Here is a 26089-nt window from a genome sequence, read left to right on the forward strand (position 1 = left end):
TGAAACAGAGCAGAATTTGAGATGCATAAAAAAAGACTGACTATAATCAGTCTGTATGCAAGATGACCACTTGTTTAAAGAAGGAAAGAAAGGCAGCTATGAAGTGCTGTTAACATATTGTCATTCATAATCGTTACATTCTTAGGAGTTGTAAATCATTTACATTATTTATGGGCAAGCTGGAATTACCTCATTTTTAGCATTTATTACCACATACCATAATTAGTACTCAGATATTTCATGTTTCCTTTACACAGTTCTTTGAAAGAATCACATTTAATCATGCATTATTATTCCTGCTTGATTTAGGATGCACATTTTGTCCAACAGCAAATTTTATTCAGCTGGGTTGTGAAAGATATTAATAATAATAATAAGCTTTGAATTGATACTGCTTTGATCCTTATTTATAAATCTTATCAAGACTACCACCTTTAGGCATCTCTAAGCATGGAATGGCAACTGGTGATTCAAATGGTTCTTCACAAAAATGTAATAATCTGAATATCTTTGTATAAAATTGGGGATGACATGCTACATTTTGAACTAGCTTTGATGGTGAAAGTTGTGTCCCACTAGGCACTAGAAAGGGGTGAGATTTAGCTGTGAAAAATAATGGGGAGACCCCCCCCCCATATATCCATATATTGCTTCTTTATGAATGAAGTGTAAAGGACAAAATTCAAGGGCATCACATAGCAAGAGATCAATCATTTCATACTGAAGAGCACTGTAATTGTTCTGCCACTGCAACTAGTCTGTGTATTCTTAGATTAATTAATTTTCTTTGAAATAGGATACTTTAAGTAATTACAATAGATTTTTACTAGAACAAATATTTATTTTTTCAAAAATCAATGCTTTTTAATTTGTACTGCTACATTTTGCTCATATTTCATTTATACAATCAGATATTTTGGAGCTGCCACAAAAAACCGAGAAACTAAAAACACTTGCATTGAACAATTCCTTTTTCTTTGCTTGAGAGACTGTCTCTTTCCCCTATTTCCCCATTCCATTTCCTTTTCAGGGATTCCATAGGGCTTCCACCTCCAATTTTCTCTCTTCCTTTTATCAGACCTGGTCACATGCTATTCCCTCTGCTATCATGATCTTCCAACCCCCTTCTCTCCTTTAAATCCTTCACAACTGTCTTCTGACCTCACTTAACAGTCTATAAGTACCTACATGGGGAACCAATATCTGGTAATGTGCTCTTCAGCCTAGGAGAGAAATGTATAAAAAGATCCAATGGCTGGAAGTTGAAGCTAGCCAAATTCAGATTGGAAACAAGATGTAAATTTTTAACAGGGAGTGTAATTAACTGCCGGAACAATTTACCAAGGGTTGTGGTGGATTCTCTATCACTGGCAACTTTTAAATCAAGAGTGGATTTTTTTTTCTAAATGATATGGTCTAGGAACTATTTTGGGGAAGTTCTATGGTCTGTATTATAAGGAGGTCAGACTAGATGATTACAATGGCTCCTTCGTGCTTTGGCATCTATGAATCTATTAAGAATGATGGCACTGTTGCTGAATGTCAGCCCCTTGATGAAGAACAGTGCAATGTATACCTGATGCTAAACTTTGCTGGCATGGTTTTTTGCTGAACTTGAAACTCTGTTGTTGGTTTCAGGATGGCCTATGGAAATGTTAAATGTACATTTTTAAGAAATAAAGGAAAAAATAAAGAGATTCACTTAAATAAAAATATGTGATTCTTCTCTATGAATAATTTAAAGTGGTTGAGTCACCAGGCAAATTGGTTGATACTATAGTAAAAAACAGAATTATCAGGCACATAGATAAACACAATATGTTGGGAAAGACTCAATATGGGCTTTCGTAAAGGGAAATCATGGCTCAACAATAATAGAATTCTTTGACGGTGTCAACAAACATATGGACAAGGGTAATCTAGTGGATACAGTGTACTTGGACTTTCAGAAATCCTTTGACAAGATCCCTCACCATAGGCTCTTAAGTGAGGTAAGCAATCATGGGATAAGAGGTAAGGTCCTCTGATGGATCAGTAATTGGTGAAAAGATAGGAAACAAAGGGTAGGGATAAATAATTACAAAGAGATCTCATGAAACTGGGGAACTGGTCAAGAAAATGGCACATAAAATTCAGTGATGATAAATGCAAAGTAATGCATATTGGAAAACATAATCTCAACTCTACTTACAAAATGATGCAGTCAAAATTAGGCGTTACCACTCAAGAAAGAGATGTTGGGGTCATCATGGATAGTTCTCTGAAAACATCTGCTCAGTGGGCAGCAGCATTCCAAAAAGAATGTTAGGAACCATTAGGAAAAGGAAACATAATAAGGCAAAAAACATCATAATGCCACTATATAAATCCATGCTACACCCACACCTGGAATGCTATGTGCAGTTCTGGTCTTTCCATGTCAAAAAAGATATATTAGAATTGGACAAGGTACAGAGAAGGGAAGCAAATGTTTAAGGGTATGGAACAGCTTCCATATGAGGAGAGCTTAAAAAGACTCAGAGCATTCATCTTGGAAAAAAGATGACGAAGGGGTGGGGGGGATACAATAGAGGTCTAAAAAATCCTGAATGGCTTGGAGAAAGTGAATAAGGAAGTGTTATTTACCCCTACACATAACACTAGAAAAAGAGGTGATCCAATGAAATTAATAAGCAACAGATTTAAAACAAAACATAGGGAAGTACTTCTTCACACAACGGGCAGTCAATCTGTGAAACTCATTGCCAGGAGATGTTGTGAAAGCCAAAAGTATAACTGGGTTTAAAAAAGAATTAGATAAGTTCATGAAGGATAGGTCCATCGATGGCTATTAGTCAAGATGGTCAGGGCACAACCCAATGCTCTGGGTCTCTAAACCTTTGACTGCTAGAAGCTGGGACTGGATGACAGCAGGATCTCTCACTGAATAAATTGTCCTGTTCTGTTCACTCCCTCTGAAGCATCTGACACCTGCCACTAGCAGAAGACAGGATACTGGGCTAGATGGACCATTGGTCTGACCCAGTATGGCCGTTCTTATGTTTTTTCTTCATATATCTGCAGAAAACTTCCTAAACATTCCTAGAGAGGGGCAATTTTTTAAATACAAACTGTTTACTTCAAATCTCAGCAGTTTCTATTTGTATATTCTTGGCATATTTCTTTATTAGAATGTTTTCATCTCCAAAAAAGAAAACTGCCTCTATTTTTCTGTATGTTGTCTTCAGCCCCCAATGCTTCAAGCCCTAGGGAAGAACAGACTAGTATGATATTAGCGATTATGGCATTTGCTAATACTTTGCAATGGACAATTGGTGTGAAAGAAGCAGGTTATGGAGAAAGCTTGACCTTTCGATTATTAGGTGGTTTGTGCTGTCAATGTGTATTTGGGATTTTTTAGCCCTGGGTAGAGATAAAAAATAAAAGACATGAGGGGGCATTACAAACAAAAGTGGCATGATAGCTTGTAGAAACCAAGGTAAAACACCTCAATCCTTGTAATGACTGATAAAAGCGGTGTAGGAGCTAGAGCTTAAAAGAGAGATGATGAATGGTTTATTATTGTGTTTTAGGATTTAATACTGAAAACCAGGAGACTGCATACCACAGTAAATATTACAGATTATAGTAAACCAATTTAATTTTCATATGATTCTGAGATTTCTGGTGGGGACATTTAATGATGTGATTAGGTTTCCCACTGATTTTATATTATCATTTTGAATAATTTCCTTGACTTGCCATATTTTGCAAGCTTCCCACAAAGAAAAAATAACAGCTCTCATCTTGAGTTTCTTTTTTATATTATAGAGAAGCAACTATAATTTTACTTTTTAAGAACAAAATGTTGATTATAATCCTACAATATAAAATGATTCAATCTAGTGAATTGAATCTTCACTAGTGCCTTAATGAAGAAATGAAATCTTCACTAGTGCCTTAGTGAAGAAATGGAAACATCCTGATGGATTTTTCAGTATAAGGCATGGAACCAACAGATAAATTATTCAGCTTTCAACTCAAAATAGAATTGTCTTTCTTAGAAAGTCACTGGTGCCTGGAAATTTTGGATTCTGTAATTTTAGGCCTTTCTACAATTTTTGCTGTTTTCCACAGAGTCTGTTTTCCCTGTGCCACGATAGCCTTCACATGGCAAACTCTTTATTGTTATTATTTGTATTGTGCCAGCCCTTTGCTGGGTATTTAATGCACTGTTTTCCTGGCAACCCAGCTTCAGAGAAAACTGTCTTCAGTAAAACAATAGCAGCAGCAAAGATGTGAACCCTGCCACTCATGGCTGTACTCACCAATCTCAGAGCCCCTTGATCCCCATGAGATGTGTCATCTTGCTGTGACATACTTTTAATAATTATTTCTCTATAATGTATTTGTGTCAGCCTTGTTGTGCTTTGTAATGCTCTTTAATCGTGTTTAAGCTCAATAAATAGGAATGGAGCAAGCAACATTGGCCATAACATTAAAGATGTTTTATGTAGATAAAAATACACAAGATAAAATATTATGGAGACAACCAGAGAGGGACCCACCTTGGAGACAACCAGAGAGGGACCCACCTTGGAGACAACCAGAGAGGGACCCACCTTGGAGACAACCAGAGAGGGACCTTGGACATTGGTAACCCGCTCCTACTTATTTTGGTTTTGATTTCCCCACCAGCGGAAAGCCTTGGACTAAGCTGACCCCATGGGGAGGAGGGTGAGAGGCCCTGGGAGGACAGGCTTAGTTGCCAGACTACTGGTAGAACAAAGGGCCCTGGGGCAGAGCCTGGTGGAGTGGGAGGGTCTGGGCTTCACTCCCCACCTCCCCTTGGCAGTCAGGGGTTGTAGCCATGACCACTAGGCCATGCTCCCTAACCAGACCCTGAGTGAGGACCATTACACTGAATCCCAAAATTCTGTATTCCTAACCAGGTTCTCATGCTGGTGTATAATGATTAGAGTGCCATTCCACCCTCTGACCTATGCTGTAGGACAGTGGTTCTCAACCAGGGGTCTGGGGCCGCCTGGGGACCCTGAGCAGGTTTCAGGGGGGTCTGACAAGCAGGGCTGACATTAGACTTCCTGGGGCCTAGGGCAGAAAGCTGAAGCCCCCTGGCATGGGGCTGAAGCCTGGGACTCTGTGCCCCACCACCTGGGGCTGAAGTCTGAGCAACATAGCTTTGCGGGGGCCCCTGTGGCATGGGGCCTCAGGCAATTGCCCTACTTGCTACGCCCTAACACCGGCCCTGCCTTTTATATGCAGAAAACCAGTTGTTGTGGCGTTTTTACAGTATGTTGGGGGGGCCTCAGGAAGAAAAAGGTTGAGAACCCCTGCTCTAGGATATGCTTGAAGTTAATGAAGGACAATCTAGAAGAGAAGTGCCTTCCAATCCTGTCCCAGTGGCCATCTGGTCAGGGATTCAATCCCTGGGGAAAATGGCAGGGAAAAAGTGTTCCAAATGTAGGATGAACAGAGGGTCTGCAGTCAAAGGCTCTCTGACTATGTGCTTAACAAGGAATCTTCCAAAATGCAGAATTTCCACAACTTTAGCAAGACTGTTTTCAGATTATAAAAATACTACCCATGTAATAGATGAGAATTTATATAGAGATTTTGTTCCGTTGGCAAAATCCAACTCAAACAGTAAATATTCCATTTCAGGAAACAAGCCCCTAATCAATGACTGTCTAGCCAGTAACACAGGAGGGTGAACTTACTGTCACCCACACACCTGCTTTAGCCTGTACTTCTTAGGCATAACCAGAACCAGGGAATTTGAAATATTAATTGGAATTGCCTCCCTTTGTGAAACATGACTCCATTAAGGCTGTTGATCTATTTTCAAATAATTCTTCTGGGCCAGAACTTCTGCTGGTGTAAATGGGTGCAGCTTAATTGAAGTCAATAGATTTACACCAGGTGAGAATCTGCTCCTTCATTTTTACTGACTCCACCTCTCACATCAGAGAACACCACAAACTGACAGGTTTCAGAGCAGCAGCCGTGTTAGTCTGTATTCGCAAAAAGAAAAGGAGTACTTGTGGCACCTTGGAGCCGAACAAATCTGTTAGTCTCTAAGGTGCCACAAGTACTCCTTTTCTTCTCACAAACTGACAGTGTCTCCTAGCTGTATGTAAGTCCACCAATTTTACAGAATTTCAGAGTCTCTTAAAAATGATTTGCACTTAAATGAGAAAAGATCCATGAAAACACAAATGTCTTCTGCATGATGGAGAGCTAAAACTCAGTTAGCCTGTATTACTGCAATACTCTGTGTTATCACATACAAGCAAAACCCATGAGTCTGTGTTCTTTTCTGTTTGGGAAAAATATGCTGAGATTACTTCAGACTAGAGGGTTGGTGTATGTACAAACAATCCCTGCAAACCTGTTAGATCAAATACAGTAACAGTGTTGGATAAAATCCAACATCATTTTGGATTAAAAATGCAGTCTTAGTGTATAAGCCTGGTGCACATTTAGTCAGAGGAGTATTGTCAGCAGTATAAGGATATGACATCATCTTAGCACTTTGTCAGAAGGAGAATTTTCATTAACCAGATGTAGTGAACTAGAACTTGGGATCTGCAAGTCTCAGGAATTAGCAGCAGTTACCTCCCAAAGATAGAAAAAAATAACCCAGCTTTTTCCACAGTGTATAAAATCAGATTTGTCCTGATTTTAAGAACAGGTAATTCTGCTTATTTGAGGGCAGTATAATCAACACAACTTAATAGTTAAATCTTATTAAAACCCACAAAAGAGCCATTTGGCTTACTGGTTGGTGACTTGATTTAATATTCACGAAATTTTATGCTCAGATAAATTTGATAGTCTCTAAGGTGCCACAAGTACTCCTTTTCTTTTTGCGAATACAGACTAACACGGTTGCTACTCTGAAACCTGTCAATATTTTAGAGTGTTTGCTAAGATTATGTATAGCTATTTTGATGGCATTAGTACTTGTGTGTTCTGGATAGTACTTACTGTATATTATATTCAGTATGTTTCCACAGTACTTTCCATCCTAGGACCTCAAATTATTTACATACTTGAATGAACTAAGTTTCACAAAGTCTGGTTTTAATATTATCCCCATAGATGATGAAATTGAGACATTGAGGAGTTTAAAGATTTCCTCTTATCCATCTCTCTCTTATTTTGAGTTCAATTAACACTACTATGAAAGTGAGTAATTTATTTTTAAAAGTCACTCTTTTACTCTATTCATCTATTTACTTGCCTATCTTTTCTCTATTATTTTGCCAATAATGTTCATGAAAGAATTGCTTTGTGTTTGAAATTCACTTGAACAATGTCTGCCTCTGATTCAATAGTGTTTCTTTTTGTTACTCGTTGTCTTGCCATCAGAAATTCAAGATTCTAAAGAAGTATGAAATATAAAATTGCTGTAACAAGGAGAGATTAGCATAGCAGTAGGCTCCTTGGAATGATAATCTACTACTTTTCAAATGAATGTCAAGTAACTGGCCATTGCATTCAAATATTCTAATCACCTCATCTATTTTAGTCTATTCTCTCTCTCCAAAATAAAATAAAATGAATAATGTTTGTTTCAACATCACCAAAGACATTTAGTGGAAAGATTCACTGAACTGCTGGAATTCAGCAAGCAGTGATATATCATCATTACTGGGTACAGACCATCATTATTAAACACCCAAGTGCTGCAGCAGATCATTTCTTTGCATTTTGTCATATGAATATTATCTTGGAAGATGGTTATTGTATGTATGCTGCAGATCTAACAAACTGAAAGATCTTTCAAAATTCTTAACAGTTTAGCCCTTGATGTTTCCTAGTCCCATACGCTATGTGGCCAGCAGAATGTATTCAGTAGGTTGATTGGCACTTGTAAGAAGAAATACAGATTAGAATACTTAACATAAACATTTATTTCCATTTTGCACCTTATTAGTACTGTATGTGACAGGGTGGCTTGGCCTGGAGCTATATGCCAGCCATGATTACAAGATGGGCACTACCTGATAGGAACCAGGGACTCTATTATAAAAGGTAGCAGGAAGCTGTAGGGGACAGAGAGAGTGAAACTTCCAGAGGCAGGAAGTTTGGGAGACAGTATGGATCTGGGACTGGTGGGAAAAGCATTCACAAGAAGCAAGTTCCTGCAGAGCCCTGCCGGCTACAGCCTTTGAGTGGGAGTTAAAGAAGGGAAGATGAGCTCTGAACCTTGTATTTGTTTTAGACTTTTGAGTTCTGTTTTTTGACAAATGCTGTTACCAGCCTGAGGAGAACTGGTGAAGAGGAAATTAAAAGATTGAGCTTAGAAAGTCACTGGAGACTTCAGTGAGTAATTGAAGGGGAAATAGAGGCAGGACAACCACAGAGGCAACCCTAGCTCAGATGGGGTGCTTGGAAGGCAGTAAGTGGCCACTGTGGTGCCCTGCATTTGATTAGCAAAATGACAACTCCACTTTTTTACATTTGTTCAAATACCAAATGTTACTTATTTAGAAATATTCAGCTTCCAATCCCATCTAAGATGCTAATATGGAAATAAATGGAAATTGGAGGATCTGAGCATCGCGTGGGGTGATCAGCACCTCACGGGATTGGGTATTTTAGTTTGTAAGACACTCAGGGAAGGATTCATGTCTTCTCCAGTCGTCAAACACATCGATGACCGTTCACAAATTATAATAATCAGTCTTCGTCCTCCTAGAAGGCTTGCTATTGGTGTCTTTTGAGTTCTGAATAACATGAATATAAACACAACTTGCAATCTCAATGATTTCAATGAGACGTGTTTCCACCAATAAAGGGAATGGGATGCAACCTTGCAGGCTTCTGGTTTTTCTGAGATTGGGGGCAGGGGTACCTTACCCATCACCCCCCTCAATATATAGATAACAGGGAGCATCTATCCTGGCCTTCATCTCATGACAACCAGTCTAGATTCTTCATATGGAGAGAGAGCGCATATGGAACTGCGGCATACTGATCCAAAACAAGCTCAGAGACAGGATGGCATGAATGAGACTCTGAGCAGTAAACCTGTGGAGGTACATTTTGATGGAGATTTTAGTTACGTCTACAAAATAAGAAAAGTATCTATTGGAGAAAGAAGAGAAGCAGGCAAAAAGATTCTAAATTCAGATTGCTGGCCTTACTCTCACCAAAACTGCTGCTCAGAGCATTGGTAAGTTATAGTGGAGGTATTGAAGTGTGGAAGAAAACACCTGCATGTACGAGCTTTGGCTTTATAGGCCAAAGTTCATTTTTCTAAGCAAAAATGCAGTTAGTAGAAAAACAACAACAAATGGTAAACCAATCACAACAAATTGAGGCATGTGAATCAGAAACCAGAAACTTTATGCTTGCACTGTTTTAAATCATTCCAGTGGAAAATACATGGAGGTATTGTATGATAGGAGAGAAAAGCAAATGAGTGCCAGTGTGCAGGAGTTTACACTGGAGTAGAGCCCACCCCATATTTCCATTGCAGGGGTACTAGTGCCCCCTGGTTCCTGTGACCCAGTAATTCAGTGTAGCTCCATTGGCTTCAATAGAAATATATCGATATACAGCACCTGAAATTTGAGCCTGCAGAATTTTGGATGCTTAACCTCTGAACCTTTTTATTTTCACCCATTACCAGTCTGAATATCTTCCTTTAAAATGTGCTTTTAATAAATGATTGTTGGTGTATGTTTAACTTCGATTTTATGTTGTGCATTAAATTATTGCAAAGCAATTTATGATCTTTCAGTCAAAGATGCTTCATAAATAAAAATGGAATGAATTTCTGTAATTGCTTTTGTTCAGTTTTATAAGGCAAATAGGAGTGGGCCAGCTTCTGCTTCCAATTAAAAAATCTCCAGTTTTTCTGTGGCTCCACTGGGAGATGGATCAGGCCCAGAAACTCTCTTTGCAGGCAGGGATTTTTTTTAAAGCATTTTTACAAAGCATTTTCAGAGCTATAATTAGGAAAAGGTAGCAAAAGATACCTTTTACCATAATCTGGCAGGTATGAAATGCCTCTTTGTAATGCAATGAGTGACTCTAATTCCCTAAAAAATTCAATTGTCTTGAAGTTGTAGGAACTATTGCTTCAAACTTTTCTTCTACTTTTCTTCTTATTGCCATGTGCTAACTACTAATTAATTTTTAAGAACTAGTACATATATATCCTGTAAAAGAAGATCAAGTAGAATACAAGAATAAAACTTACATGAGACATTGTCTTCTTGCAATTACTTTAGTGCTTCTATTCATGCCCAATACCTCTCTGACATCATGCCGTAGCTTTAGGGAGTAGAGCAATGGATATGGAGGAGGAAAGGTTTGGCAATCATAAAGGTGCTTTCCCACCGTTCTCTTTCAAAAATCAAAAGTGGAGCGCTGTGGGTACAAGACAGAAGTCTGACTCTCTCTGCATCAATGAGTGTGACTGGGCAAGAATTTGGCCTCCAGGAAATGCAGTGGCAGTTTTTAAATCTTTGTCGGAGCAACTTTAATATCTAGAAATACCCAGTATTTCAGATTGTAATTTCTCCCACTAATATTGACATAGGCTTTGATTTAGGAAAGCTTTCTGAGTCACAAAAGCAGTTATGAGCAGGTCTAACGTTTGGCATATGCTTATGTGTTATTCTACATAGCGACACCAATATGTGTGTAAGTGCTTTCTTGAATCAGGGCCTAAGTTTCAGTTTTTTAAATTGAACAAGAACAAAAAGAATATTTTTGCACTTACAGCATTCTATACAGTGTCTGGCAAAGGATGTTGTAATAGATTTTTATATCTCTGTCCACAAATAAAGATAAGCTGTATCTTTCTTATTTGCCTAGCTATGTTGTAGCCATATAATGATTTTTCAACCTCATGAGCATTACAGAATATATTTTTTAAAACTCTTATTTTACATTTTAACAGTTTTCTTATTACTCCTAAAAACTCAACAGGAAATATTAGTCAAGGGGAAATCCTAGTCTGATTTATTTATGTAAATTTATTGCCTAGAAATGATTGATTAATTAGCTGGAATTAATTTCATTTACATAGTTAGTGCATTTTCTGTTTTGTCTATAATTTTCCTCATTAGGTTTTCCATAAAGGCATAAGTAATTATGCAAAATGCACTTAAAATACAAATTACAGCAATCAAAATAGACTCATTCCTTACAAATATATGGTGAAGATGATTTGAGGAATATTTATGCAGTATTAACTTTTTGGTTGCTTTTTAAAATATTTGATTGTAAGCAACATCAAACTTTTATTCAGTTATAAATTTATTATGATTTTGCAATTATTTTCTGATATTTTCCCCCCAATGCTAAGTGTTCTATTATTGGAACCAGTGTGTGTGTGAGATAGAGTAACATTGCTTTAACACAGAAACAAGACTGCTGATGCAATTAAAAAAAAATAACAACTCAAATTTTCACAGAAACATTGCTAAAATTATTTAAAGAGCAATTAACAAAACCTCTGAGGATTGTAGATCATGCTGGGGATTCAAAACTTCACTATATGGAATCTCAAACTCCTCATAAACCCATCTGGTTCTAATAACCATTCTTTACTCCAGCAAAGCATAATTTTTCTACAGGTTTAGTACAGGCCCAGCAGGCTTTTCTGGTGAGTTTTTTTGTTTTTTTTTTTAAGAAAAGCATCCTGGCTTGAACCAGTTCCCACTTAGAAAGAATGTTCTTGTTCATGCGTCAATTGTAATCTTATATGAAGGACTCACAGGTCCATTATAACCAGCAATTGACAGAATGATGTTGCCACTCTGTAGTACATCATGAGACCTCTTTAGGACTGTCCCCTGTGGGTGTCTAAGATAATGAATACCAGGAGCAACTGACAAATTGCAGTGACAGGGTCAGGAATGGTGTCCCTCATGTGGAGGCCTGAAGCTGCGTTGTAACTGGAGCAGTGCACTATTTAATTCCTTCACTAGATGAATCTTAAATGATGGGATTGAAGTGCAGTCTAGATCGCATTAGGGCACATCTGTTCTCATAAGACAAAGATAGAGATTGGAAAACATTGCAGTCTAACAATCTGAGAACAGGAATGGAAGCTACTCATTCGCTCCGTGACCTCCAGCAAGTTACTTGATCCCTGTGTGTATCAGTCAAACCAGATAGAAAACTGGGTTAAAATTAAAAGCAGACCATCACTGAAAGCCAGATGCTGCATCTGCGTTTACTGTTCTTGGACAACTTAAACTTTGAGTGACATTTACTCCAACTTCCATTTCCCAAGCTAACGTGGAAGGGTCTGCGAGCCATATCCACAGTTGGTGTGAAATGATGTAGCTCTCATAGAGCTCAGTGGGGCTACACCAATTTATAGCAGCTACATATTACTCATCTTTCACCCTCCCCATTAAAAAAATAAAACATTAACTCCCAAAGCTTTTGTTCCAAATGAAAAATTCCATCCCCCTACTTTTTCATAAAATATGATAACTTTTGTTTTAGTTCAGTGTTCACATTTCTCCTGTTCTTGAAGACCTGATCAAGCCACACCAATTTGGGGATTTCAGTAATTTGAATGTGAATTTTCTTCTGGTAAGTTAGGTAAACAAGAATATTGAGCTCAAATGCAGCATGTGGTTTTATGACCAATATGAAAAGGATGCGCATATTCTCAATGAAGAGGAAGTGAGAGACCAGTGATTTCAGGAGTATTTGGTTATAGCATAACTAACAACAGAGGCAACCATTTTAGACCGGAGTGTCATAAACACCACATATGCTCTAAATTACATTTTAGCAAAATATATCTGAGGTTGCTGTAATTTATGCTTTATGTAATGGCACTGCATCTAAAAGGGTTCCTATCACAAGCCAAGACTTGGTCCTATGGGTGAATACATGGTAAGATGCACTGCAGCAGGCTACAACACAAGGCTTTAAGGTACTAAAACCAGCCTACAGTAACCTAATGATATGTTGAAAGGGATTCAAAGCTCTGTTTCTTGTAATGATTCACTGTGTCCAGACATGGTGCATAAGGGCATGTAAATAACACATTTGTAAATGGGCTTGAGTTAGGGGAGTCTAATAGAGTCTGTTTGATTCTAAAGAAGGGTGAGACTAAGTCTGTGTAATGTACACACTGATGGCTCTGGTTGAAAGTCTAACTTATGTTATTTTAGACTGAATTTGTCTAAGGTCCCAATTCAACAAAGGTCTTTAGCCCGGGCTGACCTGAGTAGTTCCATTGACTGTACACTGTATTTTCTCCCAAACTGTGTTAGTTTTTAGTGGCTTACCTCTTTCATTGAACACCTTGTTTTTACAGAATCGAATTGCATTTGTGATATTGTCTCAGTAAAGAAAAGGCTTTTGACATTGAATGAGAGGGACTCGGGGGTGGGGGGGAGTGCTGTATATACAGATAGTTCACCAATTCACGGGGATTTGTTTAGATCAGGATTAACTTCTTGCCATCCTCCTTTTCGGTGATGAATTAATAAGTAGTGAATTTTACTAATACAATCCCAGTCATTGATGAATTAACTCCAATAAAATTAGCTTTTCTTTTAACTGACTCATTTCTGCCCCCAGATATTGCCCACAATTCCATTGAAATTTATGGTAGTTCATCTGGTAGGCAAAAGTAGGCTCAAATTTGGAACTCATGATTTCAACTTAAATTGGAGGACACATTTAAGATTTAGGTAGAATATTTATTTAAAGCTGCAACATCACTCATTTATTGCTTTTTCCATTTTGCAAGCAATTTGAGTTACTAATTAAATTAAAATATAAGAAAGCATGAAGGATCAATTTACACTACCCTCAAGCAATGCTGTTGGTGTTGTCGAATTTACCACCATCTTTTCATTCATAACTCAGTTTTAAAATAGGAAATGGCTTAAATCTGTTTGTCTTGAAGGAACTGGAATTAATATATTCCATTTTTCCTCAACCCCATCCCCTTTCTCTATATTCACACCAACTCAATATCACACAATTAAAGAAGGGCAATAAAAACTGCAAAGCCCTGGCATCCTTGTTCAGGCAAAATTCCAATACATTTGAAATCCCATTGAATTCTAGCAGAGTTTCTGCTGTGAAAGGATGCCAGGATCTAGCTCTCCAATGCTGTCATGCAAAGACAGGTGAACAAGCAATCAGCATTCATGGATATTGTGCCAAAACACAATGCGTAGTATACGAGTGGAGATTGATTTGCTGTTGTCTTGCACTGAGATATTTTGCAGGAAATCTGCATCACAGTACATTGTTTTCTGTAGGGATAGATTTCCCGCAACCCACCAAAATCCAGCAGAAGACACTGCTTTAAACTGTGGGCAGGTATTTTCATCCAAAAATAATATTCTACTGCAACTGTGGAATCTGGAACACTCCTTCAATTATCATAACATCAGCACTACCCTACCATATGTTCCTCTAGCCTCTGTATTAGAAGGGAAATATCTATTTATAGCCCTGGTAAGGTGTCATCCAGCACAGATATGACTAGTACAGGTGGATCTTAACCATAACTCAGAAGCCAAATACCTTGAACTCTGGAAAAATTCAGATCTACATCTGAGTTTTGCAACTGTCACTCTCTTTACAATGGGTCAAGCGAAATCTCTGGAGCTAAACATTCACAGGGTTTGCTGCTTGGACTGCATCTCAAATGGCAAATGACTAATTTCTCTTTTTGAGGCAAGAACACCTTGAAAAGGAGGAAGCAAGAGCATGCATTTGTTCCCCCCCAACAAACAAACAAACAAACAAAAACCCTACAAATGAACTCTAGACACTTGTTTGGGCCTCTATGCACATCCTTGAGTAAAGACTGTGTAAATTGCACCACCGGTGAAACAGGCCTGGGAGGCATTATATTGCAAAGACACCCAGCCAAAAGGACAATCCTCTCCTTACCTTCCCCTTATTTCAAGTGGTAGAAATCTTCTGCTGATCTGTACCCACAGCAAATTATGCCTTGAGCTGGTTGGGATTTTTTTAACAAAATGTTTGTCAGAAATGTTAATTCCTTGACAACAAAACTTTTTGCAAGATAGGGTCAGTTTTGATGAATTTCTTAAATTGAAAACAAATATTGGTATTTTTTTAAACGATAGAAATGTTTCATTTTGACACTTTTTTAAATGAAAAATTCCTGTTTTCTGATTTGACATGACTTTATTTTGAAATTTAAGATAGTTATACTTAATTAAAAATGGTTGAAATTGAAACGATGCTTCAATTTGATCAAAATGAAAATTTTTGACCCCAACTGCGTTGTTTTTAGGATTTTCAGTTCATGGTTGAGATTTTGACTTTTCATCCCAATTTGGGAAGGGAAAATGTTTCAAAGTCTCAAACTTTTGCAGTACAGGAAAACAGTTTCCTGCCTACCTCAAATTATGACTGTCTTAGCTGTGCTGTTTGGTACATTGTGGGTGGGAGCATTTTGTTTCTATTCATTCCTCACTGCTCCTTGTCAACTTTCCACCCACTGCTCAGGGAGTGGGGAAGGCGACAGGGAAAAATAAGTGGACATGAAATTACAGACAGCACATGCAAAGGTACAAAGCCCTGCATGGTTTGAATTGCAAGTCACAAACGAACTACAATCACAATGAAAATTCTCTCTCTGCTCCATAAATCACAGTACTTTGTGTTTTTATATGTCTCAGAGTGAGATGGTTTCAGCAAATTCTTGAAGTCATGAAAGCAGAACTACTAAAATTCTTTTGGTTGCTTTTTGGGCTTTTCTTTTGGTTGCTTAGGGCAGAGTGTGAGTGAGGAGGAGATGTTTATAGTGTGCAAAGAAAGGAGAGAACCTGGGAGAAATTTTTTTAAACATTAGGTGAGTAAAGTGGTGAACAAGGGGAGAAACTATTAAAACACACTCCTTGTGCTCGTTTCCATTGTAGAGGGGAAAAACTCCCATTAAAGCTTACCAGAGTTAGGAGTGCAGGGTTGAGCCTTTAGTATCATCACTCTGGAAGGTGAATGGACCCGCATTATTAATACTGTTACTAGATACATATAGCTAGGAGGCAAGATCTGCGTGCGGTGTCATTCAATAAAAGGTTTTATATACGGTAACAGAAAGCCTTATAATGATGGTAGAGAGCAGCCTACAAAATTAGGTTTTTGTCCTTACTATAATTCTTACAAAAATTGGCCCAAGTAATGATATATTCTGACAATTCTTTGATGACATAATTATTATTAATTGCAGTGAGAGTATATGAAAAATGAGAGCATTACTGCTGAACACACAGAAAAGAACATATGAACTGTGAAGAGATAAAAGAAATGCTTGTTTGAGTTGAAGTGACAGGACTACACTCAATGCCAGAAAGCCTTGGAAAAGGGTAAAGGGCAATATTTAATTTGTGGAAGCAGAATTAAGTAATGAAAAAATTATTTTTTCCTTAGGAAACTAATACCACATATTAGACTTTCTGCACAAAAGGCCTGAGCCAAAACCTATTGAAATTAATATGAGTTTTTCAATTTACTTACTGGGATTAGGATCAGTCCCTTCCCCCCACAACTAATTTTCTTGCTTCCTGTGTTCTGGATATTTGGCCCACCTTGTGTCAAATATTTGGATTTTGGCAGGTTGTTCACCTGGTTGTACTTATGTATCTATATCCTCACTGAATTTCATCAGTGGAGTTTGACAGAACCTTGCTAAGCAAGACCTAACAAAGATTTTAAAAGGAGTGCTGGCATGCTGAGAAACTTCTCTTGCAGACCTAGCATGTGTGGGCTAATTTATGCTTGACATGCTAGACAGAACTCAGAGGAATTCTGGATATATCTGTAATTTAGACATATGACCTATGAATTCTGAGTAGGAGTTATACATTACATGCTCTCCTCTGGAGACTTGTCTGCCAAGAACTTCTTGGTCAGTGTGAGAGTTTGTCTGTAGCACATTAAAAAAATTATGCCATTATATTGTGGTTTCTAACAGTTTTAATAATAGAAATGCTCTCAGAACTCATTAGCATTCTTTATGGGACAACATGTGATCGTAATATATTTACAATATGTCTTACACAACATTTTTACTTACTGTTATTAGCAATAGATTTAAAATATAAAGGATCTAATTCTTTTTGACTTACACTAGTATAAATAAAGGGTGACTCCACTGAAGTCAGGAGAGTTATTCCCTGTAAAACTAAAGTAAGTAAAAGGAGAAATCAGGCCCATAGGGTGGAATTCACCCAGTGCAGAGGGCTCACTGCAGGTCCTCTACACCATTTAAGCTCTGCAGTGAGCCTGCATAGATGGGGAAGAGCAGAGCGGCCATGCAATGGTGGTGGAGGGCTCTCCAGCCCCTGCCCACTGTGGAGTGGCTCTGAGGCTTACCATTGGAGGAAGCTGGGAGAGGAGAGGGCTGCTTTGCAGTGGCAGCATGGCACAAAGCAGCCATAGCACAGCTGAGGATCAGGGCCTCGCTCAACTTAAATAGCTACTTTGGTATTATGATGGAGAGAATGGAAATCCTGGAAAATGCAGGTACAAGGTTAATACTGTTTTATTAGCAGAGATGCAGCAGCTAACACCCTCTGCCTCTCATCAAACTTGCTCTACTCCAGCGACCAGCAACGTCCTGGTTACAATACAGATGAAATTAAAGGGAAAAGCCACAGATATAAAAGCCAAAAGGGTTGGAAGGCAGAGTTGGAAGGCAGAGTTTTCCTATTTAGACGAACAAAAGGCACTTCTAAAAAATGAAAATATTTCCTGAAATGGCCAATTTATGTAGCAGCTGCTACTACCTTACGGCACAATAGATAAATTGCTATTTGTTACACTTCCTTTTAACTTTCATAAAGTCATTGTGAGAGAGAATGTTTTCCCTATGATGAAATGGAAGCACAAACTCACACACACAAAATCCATTTTTAGTAATGTATGTTATGTTTCATTTAGGTCTCCATCCTCCTCACCTCCATAACAGACTATGCCTATTTATGTAATTTGTGAGCTACAGCTCAAATGGCCAGATATGCTTTCTTGTAAGTGATGGTCTATAACAATCATAATGAAATCATTGTAAAATAAAAGAAAACGCTCTCCATGTCTGGTAACTTAGAAAACAGTACTGGCCCACTCACACCAAAACTATCAGAAAATGAATAGGAAAATTCCATTCTAATAAGGAAACATATCTGTATTTAAAAGGAATATTATGTACTGTTATCTAAAGCACTGCTGGACCTGATATTTTGACCTACCACTTCTTTAGTGATAATCATTTAGTCCTAATCGTATTGTGCTTCTTAGATTATTGGTGTCACTATTAAACACATTTAGAACAATAAATTCAAAGAATATTAGAGATGGAAAAATATACTATGGCCATCTTAACACTCTACTACTGCAGTTTTTCCCTATGGAGTCTTTTGAGTGCATAGTCCTGTTGCCTGTTCTATGGCTTGTGCATTAATTATATAGATTACTTAAGAATTCCCAGTTACTCCGATAGGTTCTTGTCCCAAGATCGGGCCCAGTATTCTTAAAATTACTGTTCAGCTGGAAACCCTGATGTGCAACACTCACACTTAGGAACACTTCTGTATTTGTAATAGTTTTATTGATACAATTCACAAAGTTACTAACACTCTAACCCAGCAATGTAGATAGAGATAATACAGGACATACATCTGAACACCAAAATACACACACCCTCCCTTGCAGAACAGCCTGAAAGATTAGTCACTAGTAATCGTCAGTGGCCATCATTGTGGCACCGTCCAAGGGCTACATCTCTCCCTCCTCAAGTATGCAGGCTGGGATACAACTTTCATAACACTGATGATACTATACCTAATGCATACTCAGTAGGGGTTTCTCCCCTCGTCCTTATTTGTATTTCCTCACCCTACTAATGTTGGGGTTCCCTTATCCTATAGGTTAATATGTTAAAGATCTCAACCGATTGCCATATATGTCAATTTGATGCTAACACAAGATCCCGTTTGAGCATTTTCCAAAATTTTATCCTAAAATATCCAAGCGTAGTATCAGTTCAAAGTTCTTGTGATTACCTGATATAAACTTCACCCTTAAACACACCTCTCCCAGTTCCCCAAACCTCAGGGTGACTGTTGGGCCGTTTATCCGTGCCAAAGTTCACAGGCCTCAAAACTTTGTGCCAACTGCTTAAGCTATTGTTTTACAGGAGGTAGGCTGATTGTTTTATACCCTTAATTTATGCCTGTGCCTCACTCAGCAAATACTTATACCTATAGGCTGCAGTCCTGGCCCAGTTCGTCAAACACAATCCAGTTCTCTGACTTAAAGATGCAACACAATGATTACTATTACAACCGGTGAGTGTCCAGTAGGGGCACTTATCCAGGACTGTGACAGATGGGAACACGGTTTTCATTAGCCATGTTGTGAACTAAGTGAAAAGATAAACAGCTGCTATTTATATTTAGGTTGATTTGTTTTATGAAACTGCCATTCAGTTTTGTATTGGGAAGTACAGTACATCCGTCTCAATCTTATGCTGAATAGAACTCATAATGTACTTTCTCTTCATGGTACTTCTTCCTGTATTACAAGTATTGGTGGGGGATGCCAAGAGTAATTTTAGATTTTTTTTTTTGAACTCTGTGTTGGATTGCCGTTGCTGACATGCTATATGTTGGGTCTCAATTCATTTGGGATTTTAATAATGTGCTTCTTAGTACTCTATCTGAGACACTCCTCAAGTTACTATGGGTATTACGTGAAATCTATTTACAGCAAGCTGTCTGCTACATAAAGTAGCAAAAGCAAAGTAGATCTTGAATTAAAAAAAAGTAGGTAAAGAGAAAAAAAACACAACCACCATTCAAATCTGCTACAGCTCATCTGGAGAAGTTCAAGAGAGGGAAGGAGAAAAGCCCTGATAGTAAGAAGTTTTTTTAAACAGATCAATAGATCAGCCTGGCACAAATATGTATACTACTCACTGTTTGTCGTGAAACAATCACCCAGCCTGTTCGCTGGGAAGATAGTGTGCCCACATTCTATATAAAATATTTGCGACAGCATCTGTATTATATCTGAAAAATGGACAAATCCTTCAGGTTTCACACTTGCAAAAGAAAAGGCTTGTAACTAGGTGCAAACTAATGTGCAGTGCATTCTTTAAAAAAATCACATGGCATATGTAATATAGCATACTATATATACATACCATATATATGTGGGCATAACAAACATGACAGGTTGTGTGGTAATTAAGACATACAACATCTTTGGACACACTGTACATCATCAGAACAAAAACTGATGGCTGTTATCTGTGATATAACATCTTTATAACAAGGCAGTCTGGACTATGTTATTTCTGAGTTGACAGAGCAATATTTTTCTCCTCTGCTTCTGCAATTGGCATGCAGCAAAAGAAAGCAAAATTTGCGAGGGTAGAGGGGGAGGTTTCAGCATGCTACTCCCTTTGTGAGACTCCACAGAGGCATTTTCTCTGGAATTCCATGGGCTGTAGCTGTTTTTTGGGAGCAGGAGGAGTGCAGCTTCTCTTCCCATTGTTCTCTAAGTTTATGGGCAGAGGATAGCTTAATGGGTATTAATGCTGCTTCAAGCAGAAGTGAACCTACATTAATGACATCACAATGGCAAATGCTACTGTCCAACCACGGGGCAATAAACTAATGGCAGTACTGATCTTTCAGGCAAGTCATGGTGGTGCACTAGAGAGAGAGAAGAGGGGCTAGTAGCTAATTGATTACAGGGATCCACCAGCAATTTTCCCTCCCACCTATGAGGTTTGCTGCCGCCCTAAACATGAAGTCACAGCTCTGGAATGGCCTGGCAGGAAGAGTGTGTGTTTGAGCAATTTCTCATTCCTTTCTCCCTATAGGCTATCCAATGCAGAGCCCAGTTACGTGGGCATTGCACAGGGCTAAGGATTTGGGCCCAGATTTTAAAAAGCACTTAAGCATCGCTGTGTTCAGGGTTGCAACACTTGACTGAATTTGACGCCTAAATCTCATTTTCAAAGAAGGATTTACACACTTTGGAGCTAAAATCCCTTTGACAGTTGACTGTGTTTAAGCACACCTATGTACCTAATTCTCTTTTGAAAATGAGATTTAGGCATCTAAATTAGTTAAGCATCAAAATGCTGAGTGTAGCAATGCCTAAATACCTTTTAGCAGTCTGGGCCTTGGTTCTTACTGAATAAATAGAGCAAAGAAACAATTAATAAATTAATAATTTTGTATTAAATGTTCATGCTGTTTTTGCCATTTAAATGATATAATTATTATAACGTTTTCTTAAAATATTGAGTCTATTTAATTAAAATAAAATTCATTTGTATTACAGTGGGATCTTGATCTCCCAACTATGCTCAGGATCCATTGTGCTGGGCTGTAGGAACATATAATGAGAGACAGTCCCCAGCCTTAAAGAGCTCACAATCTAAATAGACAAGTCCTACAACGAGGAAACAAAGACAAAGAGCAGTGAAGTGACTTGTGCAGTGTCACATAGCAGATCATTAGCAGGCCTAGGAATAGAATCCAGGTTCTGGTTCTGAACCCTGGACTGATTCTCAGCCTAGTGCTCTGCCTACAGCCTCATGCTGGCTTTCAGTTGCACCTTTTAATTTCTATTTATCATCTTCTTTTTCTTTAGGAGAGACCACATTAACTGCATTCCAGATTTTACCTAGTAATTTATCAGGTATTGAATTTCAACATACCAGGATGAAATCCCCTGGTAAAGGTCTCCTCTTTTTCACATCTTAATAGCTATGATGTCTCAGTGCTTTGGAACCTCATTTAGCATTGTCAGTAATTCCAGTACTTCTGAATATTCTAGAGCTCATTTCATTAGGTCCCACTGATTTGAATATAGTCATCGTAACTAGGCATTCTATAGCTTGTTCCTCCTTGATCCCAGTATTGCATTGTAATATCTCACTTTCCCCATTAGTTATTCTATTAAGTGTCTTTATGCTGTATTTATCCCTTTTATTAATGATAATTAATACTTATTTAGAACTTTCATATTCAAAACACTCTACAGCTTTAATCTTAACTGTAATTTCACTTAGTGAAATCTGAGGGAACACATTGTTTTCCAGCCTTATTTTTGTCATCTGATTTGCTCTTCCGCTGTTAGATAGCAGACATCCACGTCTTTTTGTTGTCCTCCAGTTGCGTCTGTATTCTTCATTGCTGTAGTTTTAATCAGTGTTTTCAGGAATTATGATTGAAATCATTATTTTTCATAATCTTATAGCACTCAAAACATGCTAGGAATTTCACAAGAAGACAAGTTTCAGAGTAGCAGCCGTGTTAGTCTATATCCGCAAAAAGAAAAGGAGGACTTGTGGAACCTTAGAGACTAACAAATTTATTTGAGCATAAGCTTTCGTGAGCTACAGCTCACTTCATCGGATGCATGCAGTGGAAAATACAGTGAGGAGATTTATATACACACAGAACATGATAAAATGGGTGTTGTTATACACACTGTAAGGAGAGAGATCACTTAAGATGAGCTCTTACCAGCAGGAGAGCTGGGGGAAAAAAGCCTTTTGTAGTGATAATCAAGGTGGGCCATTTCCAGCAACATGGGGAAATAGTTTTACTTTGTGTAATGACCCACTCCCAGTCTTTATTCAAGCCTAAATTAATTGTATTCAGTTTGCAAATTAATTCCACTTCAGCAGTCTCTCGTTGGAGTCTGTTTTTGATTTTTGAAGTTTTTTTGTTGAAGAATTGCCACTTTTAGGTCTGTAATCGAGTGACCAGAGAGATTGAAGTGTTCTCCGACTGGTTTTTGAACGTTATAATAATAATAATGTTATAATTCTTGACAAAAAGACAGTCTCTGTCCAAAAGAGCTTACAGTATAAGGCATAAGGTGTGACACTACAAGTAGAAGTGACAAACAGCGGTGTGGGTTGGAGTGCAGAAGGATGACGTATATAGAAATTATTCACTTTAGATTTGTAAACACCCTGATGATTTAGTTATAATTCAAAGGAGAAGGAAAAATGCACCTAAAGATTGACATGAACACTAAAATGGGTCAACCGGAAACAAAACTTTTTTTTTTTAAGCTTTCTTCTAGACAAAGAAGTTGAAAAAATTAATTGCAGATCAAATGAAACATTTAATTCAACCCAAAACAAAATATCATCTTTTCTTTTTGAGTTTTTAAACCTTTTTTAATAAAACTGTTTTTTTTTTAATAAAACTGAAATAAAATTCAAAATGAAATGTCATTTCAAAAAGAAAAATTAAAATGTTTCTTCAAAATGTCAAAACAACATCTCTTTTTAAATTGTGGAAGTTTTTTGACTGCAAAAATTAAGTGACACAAATTTAATGTTTCAGTCAACATGAATATGTATTTTTCAGCAACAAAAAGTTTCATCTGAAAAATTTTGCCCAGCTGTATTGATACCAGGATGCAACATTGCCCACCGAAGGTCACTAATTCAATCCATAGCACCCTATAAAATTGTTTAGTGTGTGCACAAAGATTCATTTGTATCACGGAGGAAATAAAATCTGCATTTCCATTTTGTAGTTGTATTTCTACTTGGTGTGCTGCTGTGGCACTCAGGTATCCAAGGGAAATGCTCTCTGTATTTGATAGATAGCTTTATTATGTTTTAGCCAAAACACCAGGTCCAGATTCGGCCGTTAGAAGAGTGGACAAATGCATAATTGATAATCCCATTATTGGACCACAGAGCCGGTCTGCAGGTGCAGAATAGGAGGACTGATCTATGCTCCATTCTCTATCTCCTAACAAGAACAAGGGGATCCCAGTTCAGTTCTCCTCCTCAATACCATTTGCTGAGAATAATGTCTTCAGGGAGAGTGGGTGAAGGATCCTCTCTGTGGTTCTCCTTCTAGGACTGGGGGAGGGAGCAAGGGCAAGGAGTTGCCCAATGACAATCTCTAAGGGCATCAGGGCAAGCGGAAATGTGTTTGTTTGAGTGATGCAGGGGAAGCAGTGGCAGTAGTCACATAGGGAATGACTGAGGACACTAGTTTTGTGGTGAGCATCAGTGAATATGAAAGAGAGAGAACATGTAAGGGGCAGGAAGTGGATGAAAGTGGAGTTAGGGAAGAGAGAGGGAGAGAATGAAAGAATAATCCAAAAAGAAGAAGAGAGCAAAAAGAGTGGGGTGTGGGGAAGAAGGAGAAGAGAAAATGGAAAAGGGAGAATAGTTAGATTGCAGGAAAATGGATACTGACATAGATGGAGGGAAAGAGGTACTACATACAGTTGAAGGAAAGAAAACCTCAAGTGAAGAAACAAAGGGAGAGGAGATGGAGGAGGAGTAAAGCGAGGCAGAATGTTACTTTAGAATTCTGAATAGCTTTTAGTGCCAAGATATTACAATACTTTCTAAAAAATGATATATACAGACACAATCAGGGTCCTCCCATAAAATTCTACCATGACTCTCCAGTTTACATGATCCATTTGTTTATATTTCACAGACATATACAGTTGTGGAAATTGAGAGGAGTTAATGCAGAATTTGTGAGCTGCATAAAAAATACTGCCTGGGGCCAATTCCAGCAACTCATGTGGGTGTGAAAGGAATGGGTATCAGATAAGATGGAAGACTGGTGTGAGGGAAGAGGAGAGGGTGGTTGGTTGGAATTGTGGAGGAAGTGGGGGCTGCTGAATTAAGATGGTATGAAGAGAGTCTAGGATGAGTGTCATTATTCTGTGGGCTCACCAAATCATATTGCTGGGCTACTTTGGACCTGCCGGGTTGGTCCAAAGGTGACCAGTGCCACTACAATGCCTTTTATATTTTTCACTACAATAGCCATATGCTGTATAAATAGTGTCTCACTGTAAATATAAAACTTATGTAATCAAGTTTTAATTTTGGATAAGAAAAGATGTCTGATAGTGTTTGCGGGAAGAATGTTAATTTTAGATGCAGGAAGGCAGATGTTTTATGGAATAGATTTAGGGCCAGATCCACAATTCATGTAAGTGGGTGAATTTCCTGGATCAGTGCCCGTTTGCACCAGCCAATTAACTGGCCCTTAAGATACAGCTGGTTGGGCTAACCTGCCAAATACTCGTGATCTGGAACAAAAGTCCCCAAAACCAGATTATCAGCTGGTATAAACTGATATAGCTCCATTGAAGTCATCTGTTGAGAATCTGGCCCCTTTGTCATCACTAAAACTATACTGCTAACTAACAGTGTTTTTTATGAGGATGAAAAAGGTCATAGAAAATATTTTTGCAGTGAAATTTGTATCAACAATATATTACATTAAATATCTTCCCTAAAGGTGGCATTTCACCAAATTCAGTTCTCTGAAAAAGCTTTTCCAGGAACAGATGTTTGCAAACCAGTCACTTTTTCCAGTAGGACATTAGAATACTGTCCTAAGAATACTTACAGACAAGATACGGTAGGAGTAACAGCAGTAGGCAAGAATCTAAATTAGCTGTAAAGAGCACGCTTCTCACATTCAACTTGACTGAGCCGAGAAGGGTGAAGAATGAAAATTCCTGTGAGAGACACTTACTTTGCTGATTTTGCTGTCTTTGCATTGTAGTTATGTCACAGCCTGTTTGGAATGAGAAAAGGAAGTGTGAGAGAGTAATAATGTCGTTGTTCCTGAAGGCTTGTAGCTGGGCTCTGACCTTTGAACATTATTAATGGTCTGGCTAGCACTGATTTGTTAATTTGTGCTCTGCTATTGGCAAAAGAGACAAGCCAACAGTATCATCTCCAAATGGCCTCTCTATTTGACTAACAAATTTATCTGAGCATAAGCTTTCGTGAGCTACAGCTCACTTCATCCGATGCATCCGATGAAGTGAGCTGTAGTTCACGAAAGCTTGTGCTCAAATAAATTTGTTAGTCTCTAAGGTGCCACAAGTCCTCCTTTTCTTTTTGTGAATACAGACTAACACGGCTGCTACTCTGAAACCTCCCTATTTGAGGTTTCCACTTCCCTTCTAGACGGAACCTAACCTGAAGCTACTGATGGCCTTTTATCTACCTACATGACTAGTAGTCTATGTAGTTCAAACTGGTAAGTAACAATAGGAGATGTTGGCAAGGTTAGGAGGC

The sequence above is a fragment of the Chelonia mydas genome, chromosome 11 (assembly GCF_015237465.2).
Source record: "Chelonia mydas isolate rCheMyd1 chromosome 11, rCheMyd1.pri.v2, whole genome shotgun sequence".
Classification (NCBI taxonomy): domain Eukaryota; kingdom Metazoa; phylum Chordata; order Testudines; family Cheloniidae; genus Chelonia; species Chelonia mydas.